Here is a 13351-nt window from a genome sequence, read left to right as displayed (position 1 = left end):
ACTTTTTCATAGTGGCCAAAATCCAAGGTCACCCCAGTTCATTCTGTGAGCCCAAGAATGCTTTGAGTGGCATTTCAAAAGACATTTGTGATATATTATAGCAGCCTACAGTTCAAAGAAATATATGTATAAAAATCCTCAGTGACTACTCACAAGGCCTTGGGTTTTCCCAAAGGAACTCCTTGGATCCGGAGGCTGTATTAAAAAAATATAGTTGTACAAGGGCATAGCAGGCCCTCACAGATTCCTTGAAAAGTCTTCATATGGAGATATTTCATGACCAATGTGCTGGGTAGTAAGTACCTGTGAAAAGATATAGTTTTCATAACTTCATAGGGCCCAGTGATCCTGCAAGTATACTTGAGGGTCTGTAGGGCAGTCTGATTTTTTACATCCATAAAAACCTTGAACTAGCTTGCATGACAAGTAGAAAATAAACAAGGCATGCTTAAAACTGCATATACACTTCATTTTACATTACTTTCTTTGCTGTATCCATCTGGGAGAAGGACTTTGTATACAATTATGTTTACACTCAGGAAGAATACTTCATTTTCAGTTTGATTAGGTTAAGTATATTCATTATTATACATGAATAACAGCAATAAATGCACTTTAATTGGGTTTGTTCCTGTTAACAACTTAATCTCTTTCCTTCTTGTTCTCTATATTAAACATTAGAGGAAATGCAGGAAATTTATGCTGCCTTCTGGATAGGCCTAAAAATAGCCATGTTGAGACAATGTTAACAAGTAGAGCAGAAAAAGATATTGAGGAGATTCTGAATGAGAACTGCTGTTGGTTTGAAAAGTAATTTCGATTTGGGCATGTAGAATTTTTCTTCCGGCCATGCTTAGCACTGATTATTAAGCACATATTGTTTCATTTTCCTTAACACGTCCTTTTGTGCTTGCATTATAACTTGTATTCCGGTCCCTTTCCGGTTTAAAAATTGTCTGTCATGAAACTAACACATTGGCATTGGCTTCCATAAACTGGAGATTACATCATCTGAGGATGGCTGGCGATAAATCAAGATTTTTAAACTTGCTGCAAATGTCAGAGCTTTCAATCATATCAAGGATGACATAGGAAGCCATATTATTCCATCCGGTGATGCTGGGCTGAGCCTTGGACTAGTTGTATCTATTTCACACTTCCCTATAGCACAGGATGGCTGATCAAGGTAACAGATCAAGCTCCCAAAAACTGTCCTTCTACCAGTAACAGCTCTGAGGCAGAAAACTGATATGGCAACACAGCAGTCATACTCCTCATCAGTTGTTAATTATTCTGTTTTCCCTACAAAAAACAAACTCTCTCATATTTCTTTGAACCATGGGAAAGAATACTGCCCTTGGTTGTGAAATGCTTGAAATCTAATCAAGAAGAATCAGAATCATGGTGGTAGGGAGCCACAGTGCTGAGTCAGCCCAGAGCACTACAGTACCCAGGATTCACTCTGAAGGTGCAGTGTTCTTTCCTATCGTATTAGGGGGCTCAATTCAGCCAAAACAAAGTATTTTTTTCAAATTCCATTGATTTCAATAAGAAAGTTAAATACATGTGTAAATCTCTCTTATTGAAATCAGTAGTACTTAAAAGGGCATATCTTTGACTGTGCAGGGAAATAAGTCTATTTTCCCTTAATGTACACTCACAAATAATAATTTTCAACTAGAACCAGAATAACCTTTATTCTATGTGTAATAACACAATATTTTTGTTCTTCAAACCCACTGCATTTATAACAGAGTTCCCATTGACCTTACAGAAGCCTTAGAAGCATTCATTTTGAGTGAGAAGAACTCCTAGGGATTTAATGTAACACCATGGATTTTGCCTTTCTATATTCATTTCCCATTCTGCAGGAAGGGGTGGACAAAACTTCCTTCCTTCCTTCCTTCCTTCCTTCCTTCCTTCCTTCCTTCCTTCCTTCCTCCTTTGCAGTCTTTGAGAAAAGAATAATTTAGCTTGGAAGTTACAGAATCTTCTAGATGTGCTTAACATTTTCCATCATCTTTGGTTATCACTTAAGGTAGTGATACTTCATCAGTGAAATACAAATGTAAGAGGCAAAACATTCCAGGAAGCCACCATGAAAAGTTGGCTAGCTGGCCTGCTTACACTTAATGCTAATGAGACGGTTCCTTGCAGAAATTTCAAGTTGGCAAGAACTACAGGAGGTAACATGCTTCATTAGTCTATGAAAGCTTTAAAATGTTAGAGGGACTGGATTTTTTCCTCCCTCATTTTAACAGGAATTGCTAAAAGCGTTGGGTTATTTCTCAAGTGGAACTATGAGTTTTTGTTTTTCTTCATTAATTCTGCCCTTTTGACATTTACTGAAAAAGTTAGCTTTAGGGGGGGAACCTTCAATAGCTTTGCTTCTTCGTAGTGATTTAAAAGCGTGCTGTATAATGAAGGTTAAAGCTCAGCTCATAGGATGAAGCTGGAAAAGGTACACTTACGCTAATCACATTAATAGAATCCACTGCGTTCATGATAGGGGGGGGGGTGTTCAGCAGTTTCATACCTATAAACTAAGATCCAGTAAGTTTCTCCTGGGCGTGTTAGAGGATTCACGTGTGCACAGAATGGCTGTAAGTGAATGAGCCATGTGTTCTTACACTCTCTTCTCGACCTTCCCCAGTCCTTTCCCTCCCTCCTCTCCTTGCATTTTGTGATTCACCTAGTTACTTGCTCATTGACAAAAACCATTGTTTTTCAAGCAAATGATACCTGCCTTCCAAACCAGGTACAAAATGTACTATAGCTAGATTTGAGTCCAGTAGCACCCTAAAGACCAACAAGATTTCCAGGGTATAAGCTTTCAAGACTCAAATCTCCATCAGATTTGTGATGAAGGGAGCTTTGACTCTCGAAAGCATATAGACCCTGAAAATCTTGTGGTCTTTAAGGTAGACTCAAATCTAGCTCTTCTAATGAAGACCAACATGGCTACCCACCTGAAAATGTGGTATGTAATCCTGGTTTGGAGGCAACCGCAGCAAAGGCAAACTATGGTTGCACTAAAGCAGAAGTAGTCAATGGAATCCCAGTGTGTGATTGAGAGAGGGAATGTGAGCACTGAGGCATGGACACATAATGCCAAACCATGATGTGGGGCTTTGTCTGAACCAACTAATACAGTGCCGAAAAGACAAATGTCACAGATGTAAAATGTGATGTGCTCTGGATGCACGGCCGGAGTCAAAATGTAAATATAGATCTTCAAGGTATAAAGTTTGCTTCAATACTTACATTGGACATATAGTACAGAACCCACTCAGAAGCTCCTTGTGGTGTGTAGCAGGTATAAATATATATAAAAGCTACATATATAAGGTTGATCCTAAGCATCTTCAGTAGAAGTTGCTGCAAAAAAGCGATGCCAAGGTTTGAGTGACAATAATGGGTGAAAGGCTGCACAGCAAAGGAAAGTACATTGAAGAGGGGGCAGTGAGCAAACAACTCCCCTCTGCCTGGTCATCTGGTACCATTGAAAGCACTGATGGCAGAGCAGGCAAGACAATTGGTTTTGCCCATTTTCTCCTCCTGAATGCAGCCGCCCATTTTGTCGGGCTTCTCATCCACGTATATTCTCTCAGTTTTTTGAGGCTCACAGGCAGCTCCTGGCAGAAAGAAGGCCCAGGGAAAAATCTGCTTCCCTCAACCCCTTCTACTGGCAGTACTCAGAATCCAAGCCATAGTGCATGAAACAGCCCAAAGTAGCTGCCTTAAAGAATATCAACCATATAGATGTGTACTTCAAGTATTAACCAATAAAAATCCATACCTTTTAAATACAATGTAAAGCTAAATAAAATACATACAATACAATTGTCTTTTCTGCCCTGTGTGTGCCACAGAAAAAGCCAACTGCAGTATGTGCATTTTTTATCCCAGCATACTACCTAACAAATAGCTGAGCAATGACCCATGGATAATATGGTCAATGGCTCTTTGAGAGATACTCCTTTAGAAACCAATGTCTCTGATTTTAAGCTGCTTTAGCCAGTGCCTGTCAAAAAATTCTCTCATTGCTCTCAGTGATCTGGAAAATAAGCTTGAAACCCAGCCATGTGGAATTCGGGATAATTTAGAATTTTTAAACAAAAACACAGCTGAAACATTCATCTGTGCATTTGTTCAGAGATATTTGCATAAGCAGTATCTTTTATCAAGTTAATCAAGCAGGCGCATGTTTAAACCACACGCAAGTTTTTAAAAAGGCAAACATAACAGCGCTGATCTAGCTAGGGAGCTTCATGTGTAGAAACAGGCCCCCATGTTTATGCCCTAGCTGGGTGAGGAACAGAATGTGCAAGTGGGTACTGTGCAGGTGGTTTCTGGCCTGATCAGCAGATACAGCCATGACTCAGCCTCGGTGTTGTCCTAATCAGATAATTGGCAACAGTGCTGACCATTTATTTGGAAGCAGACCACCTAGCAACTCCACTCCCCCCCCATCAAGGAGTTATGGTGCTACCACAGATGATCAGGTGGAAGCCTCCTATCCCAGGTATCTGGTTTTATCCCAAGCCTTCATTTAAAGTTGAACATTGAAACCCTTATACAGTAATCTGAATTTCCATTGTTTCCTTGCTTCTGTTTTTTCTCCATAGTGTTCTTCCCCCTACCTTGTGAAAAAGGTAGCACTGCAACAGAATGTTTGTGTTCATCTACCTACCCTTTCAAGATATCTTTGTTACAGCATACATTTTTAACAGATTTTTAAAGAAAAAAACTATACAGATTCTTCCTATTAAAAGATCATAGGATTTGGTTTTTGTTTGGAAGAGCTTGAAAAGCCTGTATTGTTTATATGACTCTACAAAGCCTTTTCTCCTGGAGCTCAGTGTGTGAACACTGAAATGCTCTGAGGAAGAGTAATAGCTCTAAAATATTATCTTTTATCTCAGCATATGTTTATATTCCAGTAATACAGAGGGAATATTTGAACAGTTAGCTTTATTGCAGGTAGTTTACCCAATCCTACAGCCTTTACATTCAACAATATTTCTTTATGATAACTTCATTTATCTCACCCTTTTGATTATTTGAATTGCAAGTGTGCCCTATCCCAGATCAAATACATGTAATATTGAGAAATACATTTATTGACCTTGTGCTGTGAGTTTTTAACATCAGTGCCTTGATTCCCATATAGCATGCAAATATAACCCACAGAAGAAGTGGGAAACTTTTTAGCTTTGAAAACAACATCTGTCTGTAAAGTAGACAATCCACATGTGCTGGCATCCCATCCCAGGGACCCAAATGGAGAGGAGGAAGATAAGGAGAGCAGACATGGAGAACCTTAGCCAAAAATAATGGGGAGACAGAACAAACCTCTTTTCTCCCCAACCTTACACTGCCCTGTGTTAGAAATGTGCATGCATTGTGTTATTATTTCCCTCAGGCAAGTTTGCATTTGCACCCTTATGATGGGGTGGATAATACCTGACCCTGCAGCCTCTGGTGGGGGAGGGGAGGCAGGAGCTTCTTCTCCCCCTGCACTGCCATCCTAATCAGAATTGGTCATGTCTGTGATTTTTACACAAAAGTTGCCATTGGGACTTGCAGCTGCAATATGGCTACAAGTACCTGTGGCAAGATCATGTCAAAAGAAATGGTTGGTTTGGCTCTGTGTCTTCCTGTCACCATGCAAACAGGATTCTTGCCTATTCAAGGCCCAGTTCCTCCCCAGTGACATTTCATAGATATCCCCCCCAATTCATAATGTCCTCCATATCTGTATGTCTGTCCATCTTCTGAAGCACCAGAAGAGCTGTCAATGGAAACCCATGAAAGGTAATAGCATTGTCTGGCAAACCTGCAAACATTCAGTAGTGAAACAACAGCCAAATACCACATCCCTCTAGAAACTGCATAGGCTAATAGCATAATTTTCCCTGCTTGGAGGGGGTATTAGTGCCTTGATCATATTAGCATCCATTACTCAAGTCCTTTGCCTATTCTTCTATATATTGGCATGCAACCAAGCAACCAACCTCATGTTATGATAAGGAACAAACATTGCCATATTAATACTCCTGGAAGTGAAGGTTAGAATACGCTTATGGGTGTGCAGAGGTGAGGCAAATCAGCAAAATTATTGCCTAGTAACAACTGAGTAAAGTACTTCCTTTGGACACATTTGCTAGACCTATCAACAACTAGATGCCAAAAAATTGGATGTTTAAAGGTATCCATGTAAGAATGAAGGCTGTCTCTTCAAAAAAACAAAAGTTAGCTTCTCAATAAGAAGAAACTAAATGCTGCCAAGTGTGCTGGTGCAGGGGAGTCAATGACTGCATGTTTCTAACACTTGCATGGGGACAAATGTTAGAATTCATTTTAGAATTGATGTACGGTAGGTTTACGGTTCAGATCTCTAGGACACCTTTTTCACATCATCCTTGATGCAAGCTCTGGTAAAAAAAAATTGTAGCAATTCCAGTAAAGTGGTAGATTCTACTGATCACTTCTGCCTTCAAGATTTGCACCATCTAAAGTTTGCAGCTCTAATAGCTTACTTGTTGTGCAACAAAATTAGCTCAAGCAAAGGGTGCTGACCTTATAACTGAATACCAAATTAAATACCCTAGAAAGGTTAAGGATAGTGAATAGAATGTTTCCCAGAGACAATTTTTAAGGAAAAAATGATGAAATATATACTTGGCAATTTTCATATTATATATATGTGCATGTGTGTATATATATATATATTCAGTTTTGAAAAAATTCAGCCACTTTAATACAGCATGACCAACTGACTGTTCAATTCCAGGGTTTTAAAAGGTGATATTATTTGAATGTTTTCTGAATGTTCGGTTAGTGTACCTCAGGATGATATAGCTTTATCTCTTTAGCATAGGGATGCCAAGTCCATCTTCCACCCCAAGCGGGGAACTTTGGGGGCGTTCCTGGAGGGGGCGGGCATCACCGACATGATGATGTCACGTTATGGACATCCGCCTTCTCCCCCACCCACCCGCTCGCGTGCCCGATCTCCAGAAACGCCAGTTTCCTGCACTTAAAGGAGCTGGCATTTCCCCTTTAAGAGCAAAGAGCCGGCATTTCCCTTTTAAGTGCAGGAGCTGGCATTTCCCTGCAAGCCTGATCTCAAGCGGAGATCGGGCTTGGGAAGAAACTTCCATGAACTTAAACTTAAAGCGGGTTCCATGAACTTAAAGGCAGCCACCCCTCTCTCTCAAGAGAGAAGGGAGAGGGGTGGCTGTGAGTGTTGGGGGCGGGGCTTCCCCCACCAGCCATTTGGCTGGCGGCAGGTAGAACCCCCCAAAATGGGGGACCCCTGGCAAACCGGGGGGGGGGGTTGGCAACCCTACTTTAGCATCCATTGATTCCAGTAGACCAACAAAGTTTAATTCAAGGTATAAGCTTTTGTGTACAGGCACATTTCTTCAGATTCCATTAATGTGCATATATAATACTAGGAAAAAGGCCCGTTGTGGAAATAAATACAATGGCCTCTAGAAATAGGCTCTGGGCGAATGCCCCGGCCTTGGACACTCAGTCCTACTCTAAAGAACAGTTGTAATTTTGAGTGATCTCCAGCCCTCACCTGGAGATTGGCAACGATGTTTCCCCAGAAGGGAATAGTTGGTTTGGAGGGTGGAGTCTATGGCTTTGTACCTGTCCGAGGTCCCACGCCTCCTGAAACCTCACCCTCTCCAGGCTCCATCCCTCACATATCCAGGAATTTCCCACCTGGAGTTGGCAACCCTATCTCCTTCCCAGCCAATCATCAACCTACCTTTATTTCCCCCTCACTCTTCAGCTTTCCACCCCCCACACACCTGCAGCCTCTCCCGTGCTCTGAAGCCCTGACTGCTACGTCACATTGGCTGTCATATGGGGGCCACCTCAGCAGCATATAAGGATACAGAGCCCACCATTTTCTCCAGGGGAACTGATCTCTGCCATCTGGAAAGCAGTTGTAATTCTGAGTGATCTCCACCCCTCACCTGGAGATTGGACACATTTTACCTCAGAACAGCAAAACTGTTTAGAATGTTAGAGGCAAAAGCCAATCAAGTCGCATATGCAAACGACCTCTGTGTTCTGAGGCAGAGGCCAATGAAGCTGCATATGGAAATAACCTCTGTGTTCTGACTGGCTATGGGGGGGGAGAGGAATAGCAAAATATTTAGAATGTTGGAGGCAGGACTCAGGCAAAGCAGCCAGTGGATAGGGAGACCCTCTGAATAAAAGATCAGAGAGCGAACTGATTTTGGAGCGTCTGGAATGTTCTAGAGAAGTGCCACCACCATTCGGCTTTTATTTATAAGGGAGATTTCTCCAAATACAAGAGAACTGATCTGGTTTCTCCACGTAAACCCATTATTGAATGTTTTAAAAATATGACCTAACTGGAGGTTGACATTGCAATCCTAAACAGAACTATACCAGAAAAAGGAAGTTGTTGGCTTGAAATGCTAAAAATGCACAAATTTCTGCTGTTTGAAGATGATAATTTTTAATGTCCCAGCTCTTACTTCAATAAAAGAGCCTAAGATATGGAGCTTTATCCTGCCACTGTGCTCCAGTGGCCTTCCTCCAATGGAAGCAACCTTCTCCTGGAGGCAGAGTTTCTTCCATCAGAGAAAGGCTACTTCCACCAGAATAAGGCTCGGTACTTAGCTGAACACAGTGGCACGATACAACCCATGCTTCTTTTTTGTTTACTTTTTTGTTAATGAATCTTTATTGCATATGTTCTTTGGTGCATCCATGAGAAGCAGAAATTCTATTTTCAGTTTTGTTTGCAGCGATAATCCATATGCTGATGATCTGAAGTGGCATGCACACCTGCAAAATCATTTTTGTATATAGTATGTGAAAGCTGATATCCTCATGATGAGTCTCTGGGCCTTTCAAACTGCATCTAAAAATTATGACTCACATACAAGCACTAACATTTCCAGCCCTGGCTATTGCAAAACGCCCTGGGTTTTTGTGCTGCCTTTCTCCATTATTTCTGTTCTCCTAATCTAACGATATACAGGGGATATGAGATTTTCTTTTTCAAGAAAGCAAACAAATGTTTAAACCTGTATGTATTTTTTCCATTGCCTTGAGATTGGAAGCAACAATAGCTCTTTTGTTCCTTATCTACCTTGAGAAAGGGGAAAGGAGTTACTATGAAAGTATAAATGCCCGGACCATTTCTCAAAGAATATCTGCTGAAGTGTCATAACCCCTCTGACAAACAGTGAGAAATGAAATGGAAACAAAGTCACAGTATTTAAAAAGAGAAAGAGAGATTATTTTTTAAGGGAGAGAATGCATTGCTATTTGCGACTCTTGCTCGTTCTCATGCATACAAATCAGAGAGCACCAGGATTTGGGTTTACGTGACCTACTTAAACCAGATCTCACCATCCTCAAAGAAGTGCAAGGGAAGTCCTGGTATGCTACTAATCAGTGATGATACAAACACACTGGTAAAGGAGCTATTATTTTGTGAACTATAGAAGTAGCAACATTTCTGAAGTTTTCTTTGTCAAAAGACAACTTTCTCAGTGTAAATTCAACTTGAAAAGAAGCTTTCACTTGCTTCAGGCCTAGGGTTGCCAGGTCTGGGTTGGAAAATACCTGGAGACTTTGGGGGTGGAGCCATGAGAAGGTGGCATTTGGTGAGGGAAGAGGCCTCAGCATGCTACAATGCCATAGAGTCCACCCTTCGAAGCAGCCATTTTCTCCAGGGGAGCTGATCTCTGTCAGCTGGAGATCAGTTGTGAAAGCGGGAGATCCCCAGGCCCCACCTGGAGGCTGACAACCCTATTCAGGCCTTCTCAGGTTCAGGGACTCCCCTCATATCTCAACTGAAGGCCTTTCAGAAAATCAGGGGATACTGCAGAATGCTCAGAAGTGCAAACTGGGAGTATGCATGTGGTTAACAGCTCTTTGGGTTGAGGACAAGAGATATTATTGTACCAGTCCACCCTTAGGGAGGGATGTATAGAAGTCCTACCTGTTCCTTTGTTTGGAGCTTTTGTACAGGACAACTCTATACTAAAGTTATATACTAGGTATGAAGATAATTGATCCTTCTCTGTGTGTACTGTGGAACTGAACAGCACCTGTACATGCTAAGCTTAGGGTACCATGTAATTTTAAATTTGTTAGCCACCTTGGTAGACCTTATGAGGGCAGAAATGACTAGGGTTGCCAAAAAAAAAACCCATTTGCTAGGGGTCCCCCGTTTTGGGGGGGTTCTACCTGCCGCTGGCCCCAATTCTCAGAAGCTGTGGTTGGTGTTTGGAAGGAAGCCCACCAAGGAAGACTCTGCTGAGGAAGGCAATGGCCTCTGCTGCTCACTTGCCTTGAAAGCCCTTTGCTGGGGTCACCATAATTTGGGTGCAGCTTGAAAGCAATTTACACACACCATGCACTGTCATTTTTTGCACAGAGTACTGTGTATCCCATGAAGCCTTCTCAGTATTCTCTGGACTATCCTTTTTTAAATCCTAGTCCCTCTCTCACAGACATCCCATTCTGAAATATTTCCATACATAACCCCTTAAAGAAGTTCCAAGTTATTTCTAGAGTAAAAATGTTATTGTCCCAAACCTGCATGGGTGAACCACTTGCAGCTCCCCTATAAGATGGGGCCTTGCATTCATCTAAACAGATGGCTGGCATTGGCTGGTGTTGATCTGCACAGCTACAGCTGACAGTACAAACTGGGAGAAGCCTTGAATGCAGCAACAATGTCTGGATCAGGGCTTAAAATAAAATCTCATATATTTACCTTCAATTTGTATCCCGCCTTGCCAGTGCAAACTGGCTCAAGGTGGCTTACACAAGTTAAAATACAATAAATACAATAAAATTTCAATACGAACAATTATATAAAGTGCTAAATTAGCTGTTGTGTAGAACAAGAAAACATTTATTTAACGCATGACTAACATATATAGCCACAGCAATAATTTTATGGGCAAACCAATTTCTATGAGATAACCAAACAGGAAAAGAGAGCTAAATGTCCCTGCTCTACTGGTGAAGTATGGATCAAAAATGTAAATATATAGCAAAGATTTACCTTTCTCATCAAAGCCTGAAATTGTTCAGTATAATTCTGAATCAGTGGTTAAATTCCCATTAATATCAATCAAAGCAAGTTTAAAACTTCAGATTACTTTTACTAACCAGGACAGATATAATGTTTTAAAATAGTAACATATCTTTAAAACTGAAACATAAAAATTGGGAATTTGGGAATTTATCCATACCCTGCTGGCTTACAACTCTATAGTCACAAACTCTTAAATAAATTGTATATGAACTACAGACATACCTAATTTTTTTTAAAAAAATCAATCTGCTGTCAAATGAAGAATCAGATTTTATGGTCCTTCCTTCCTTCCTTCCTTCCTTCCTTCCTTCCTTCCTTTTTATGGTCCTTCCTTCCTTCCTTCCTTCCTTCCTTCCTTCCTTCCTTCCTTCCTTCCTTCCTTCCTGTCTTTCTTCATTAAGATATGTTATCTTTCATGAAAACCTCATCTCAAGAGCTATTCTCCAGGTTGCCTGCTATGGTGAGGGACCTCTTGCCTTGCAGCTGTGCTCCCTGCTGCCACTTGAGGCGGGGTGGAGGAACAGTGTCACACATTGCTGAGATGTCACTTCCAGCTGAGTACCTGGAAGTGACATCCCTACACCATACCACAGATTTTTTTGGGAGCTCCTAGAGTGATGTGATGATATCTCTTCTGGGTATGTGGTCGCTGAGCAATACTACATTCCACAGACAAGGTGCCATCACTGGAAAAGGTCTTGTATTCTGAGGGATATGTCCAAGTCAGACAGGATATGTATGCCAGAACACTCCTAAACACAAGACTAACAACTCCTTCATCAATCCCCATTTACAATGTTGGAACAAAGCTGAGAGACAACTTGCCCAAGTCAGACCATGGTTCTATGACAGAAAGCATATAGAGCCATACAGGGATACAGTAGCAAGGAGAGGACACAAGAGATATATTGTCTCTGAACATGAAGGTTTCCATGGAGCTGGTGAGAAACTATAATAGCTCTCTCTCCCACATGTTGCATAACTTAATAATAATGTAAAATAGTGCTTATTCTGCATGTTATGAATTTATTGCCAAGCAATTTTATTGGATGATCCTGAGCTCAACTGTTATCATGGAGGGGGGAACTGCATGACATGTACAGAGTACGTGTAATAATGTCCCATTAAAAATCCCCAAATGTTTTAGCTTTGTAGAGAAGGTGTACCAAACATGATTATTAGATTTGTGCTTTTTAAGGATTGTTAGCTCAAGACTGGCAACCAGCATCAGAGCTACAGGCACTGGGGTTCCTCTCCAATATCTCCATCACTGTGGTGACATTACTTCCAGCAAGACCCAGATGTGACATCATCACATAGAAGTGTATCTGTAGAGTTTTGGATGAATGCTGCAGCATTGACCCTATGCAATGACATCACTTCCTGGGTCACACCAGAGCTGATATCACCATGGCAATGCCAATTTTTGCCTCCCCCCCCCCAGCCCACTGAGTAGCAGCAGAATAACACTCAACAGAAAGTCTCTCAACAGTCTGGGAGATCTGGAAGCCCTCTTTCCCAATGTTATGCTATTCTTTTTGAGGTCAGTAACCACAGCTTCACGCAGTCTTCCAAATGTGTCCACTCCATTGATTTATACTAAGCCACTATGCTACTGGCAGTTTTATGAACATAAGAGAAGCTGTGTTGGATCAGGCCAATGGCCCATCCAGTCCAATACTCTGTGTCACACAGTGGCCAAATCCCAGGTGTCATCAGGAGGTCCCCCAGTGGGACCAGAACTCCAGAATCCCTCCCTCCCACTGTGGCCCCACAAACACCAAGAATACAAAGAATCACTGCCCCAGAGATAGTGTTCCATCTATAACTTGTGGCTAATAGCCACTGATGGACCTCTGATCCATATGTTTATCCAGTCCCCTCTTCAAGCTGTCTATGCTTGTAGCTGCCAACACTTCCTACAGCAGTGAATTCCATGTATTAATTCCTCTTTGGGTGAAGTATTCCCTTTTATCTGTTCTAAACCTACTGCTCATCAATTTCATAGAGTGCCCATGAGTTCTTGCATTGTGAGAAAGGGAGGAATGTACTTCTTTCTCTACCCTATCTATCCCATGCATAATTTTGTAAACTTCTATCATGTCACCCCTCCGTTGCCATTTCTCCAAACTAAAGAGCCCTAACCTCTTTAACTTTTCTTCATAGGGAAAGTGTTTCATCCCCTTAATCATTTTAGTTGCCCTTTTTTGCACATTTTCCAATACTATAATATCTGTTTTG

This window comes from Gekko japonicus, unplaced genomic scaffold (genome assembly GCF_001447785.1).
Source record: "Gekko japonicus isolate JY-2015 unplaced genomic scaffold, Gekko_japonicus_V1.1 scaffold216, whole genome shotgun sequence".
In the NCBI taxonomy this organism is placed as follows: domain Eukaryota; kingdom Metazoa; phylum Chordata; class Lepidosauria; order Squamata; family Gekkonidae; genus Gekko; species Gekko japonicus.
The sequence above is the reverse complement of the archived record's forward strand: the minus strand, read 5'-3'. Positions refer to the sequence as shown.